At 28.8% G+C, this 2500-nt stretch overlaps 1 protein-coding gene across 1 annotated transcript in view; it reads left to right on the forward strand.

Moving 5' to 3' along the window:
• LOC122260943 (uncharacterized) overlaps nucleotides 1–608 on the forward strand; it is a 69499-nt gene extending 68891 nt beyond the window's left edge. The window contains exon 4 of the mRNA XM_086533803.1: nucleotides 1–608. This exon is cut by the window's left edge and continues 1028 nt beyond it. The gene's annotated coding sequence lies outside the window, so the exon portion shown is untranslated.
• The last annotated feature ends 1892 nt before the right edge of the window (nucleotides 609–2500 follow it).

Genomic DNA, 2500 nt, shown 5'->3' on the forward strand with positions numbered 1-2500 from the left:
TTTGAGAATTCTAATTTTGTTCAGCATAAGCATGGCTATTTCTCTGCTATTTTGGAATATGGATTTTGCTTCCAGAAAACAAAGAAAATTTGTAAAAAAGTTATATGTGTAAGGAATATGTGTGCATTGTTGTTTAGCAATAGCATGTAAGCAAATACTGTAAACATTTCTTTAAAAAAATATCCATCCATCGAGTTTTTAAACAAAATTAGCACCATGGCTGATCAAATTTGCAAATAGATAATTTTGTAAAAAAGAAAAAGAAATTCAGCCATGGTGAAGAGTTAGTGTATTTGTTTACTGTGATTCATGGTTATCAATTAAGTGAATCATGGGCTCCATTGTTAAATTCCATGTGTGCTATGAGGCGATTGAATGGTGGACACACAGACTTACTTACACTGACAAAAAAGCATACACAATATACATATACACAAGACCATGACTGGTCAGGTACATATTATTGTCAAAACGCAGTACTAATAATTTTATTAGGTATTGTACACCAATGATATAATGTGTAACATAAGGACTTTCCTACAAAAAGGCTAGAAAACTATTGCATTACATTTCAATACAGAACGGCAACGTATGTTTGTGTATGTATGTATTTAAGTATATTTATATATATATATATATATATATATATATATATATATATATATATATATATATATGCACACCCACACACACACACACAAATATATATATATATATATATATACATATATATATATATATATATATATATATATATATATATATATATATATATACATATATATAAACACACACACACACACACACACACACACACACACACACACACACACATATTATATATATATATATATATATATATATATATATATATATATATATATATATATATATATATATATATATATATATAACTTTTTTCGTTACTTTTGAGTCCATTTTATTGAATGTGAAGGAAGATTCAAAACCATTCACGGATATAAAAACTACAAGAAACTAATAATAATTTTGTTCACATTACTTATTCCTACTTACCTCTGACGTAATGTTACTATTCTATACAGATTATAAATAGATATATGTCTGTTACGCAATCTCTAATCTGATATATTGATATCACCGGCTACATGTTATCAAATTGAAAAGGTATCTTGATAAGGGAAAAAGAAAATGAGAAATAATTAATGCTACAGATTACAGACTTTGCAATATTGCTGTTGATTGACTCCCTCATAATGCTGTAACTACCGGATAGAGTCACAGTGAACAGGTTTAAATGTTGCGTAATTCAATAAAGATTGTGCTCTATAATGAAAGCCTCCCCCAAAGTAAAAACAAGCAAAAACAAAATATAACTGTTAGACTTTGCAAAGACAACAAAAACATAACTTTCCACTGAAAATACCTTAGACCTACACTGTTTTTCCAGCAGATTCAACCAGCTTGTGACCTTGATAAAGCTGCTATTTGCAATGGGGGTCAAGAGAACATCATCCAAATCAGCATATAGAGTAATGAAAAGCCTGGAATAACAATCCGTGTGTATTTAATATTTTATAACAAAATACACACAGATCTTACGAAATTGTCTAGGCTAAATGTACAGAGAAAAGTCTTCCTTAAAAATGTTTTATATTATGAAATGGTGTTATTAACTCGAATATATGACAAAGGGACCTGATGTATGATTAACAATAAAATGCTACAAAAAGAGGTTTTATTTTTCAAAATCCAAAAATAGGATTGGAAAAAAAACATTGTTCCCTCTATGCAAATATGGAAGAGAGAGAGCAGAGTAGAGAGAGAGAGAGAGAGCGGGAGAGATTGAGAGTAGAGTAGAGAAAGTGAGAGCGAGAGAGAGAAAGGGGTCGAGTCAACTGACACCCCTCCACCCCACCCCACCCCACCCCCCCCCCCAAAAAAAAAAGTATATATATATATTATATATATATATATATATATATATATATATATATATATATGTTAGATAAAAAAAATCAGGTGGCCTCACATAGAGATATAGATAGATATTGATATGAACATTTTGATAGATACAATGGGTATGTGGAGATATATATATATATATATATATATATATATATATATATATATATATATATATATATATATATATACATATATATACATATATATATATATATATATATATATATATATGTGTGTGTGTGTGTGTGTGTGTGTGTATGTGTGGATATATAGATATAGATACATATAGATAAAGATATAAATATATATAGATAAAGACAGATAGATAGATACAGAGAACGAGAAAGAGAGTTTATTAATTTCCCTTCATTTTAGGAATCACTTCAACCATGCGCCACATTCCAAATTCAACTAACCGTTATGTATATAAATAACATAGTTTAGCGACTACCCTTTTTTCTGATGGTGAACAATTCATGAAGCTCGTGTATTATTCTAGTTAGTTTGAACAATTTGCTGAAATTTAGATCAAGCCTCATTCAGTCCGTGCTGG

Source organism: Penaeus japonicus, unplaced genomic scaffold, assembly GCF_977035675.1.
Source record: "Penaeus japonicus unplaced genomic scaffold, GWHDUDI00000001_assembly GWHDUDI00000040, whole genome shotgun sequence".
Classification (NCBI taxonomy): Eukaryota; Metazoa; Arthropoda; class Malacostraca; order Decapoda; family Penaeidae; genus Penaeus; species Penaeus japonicus.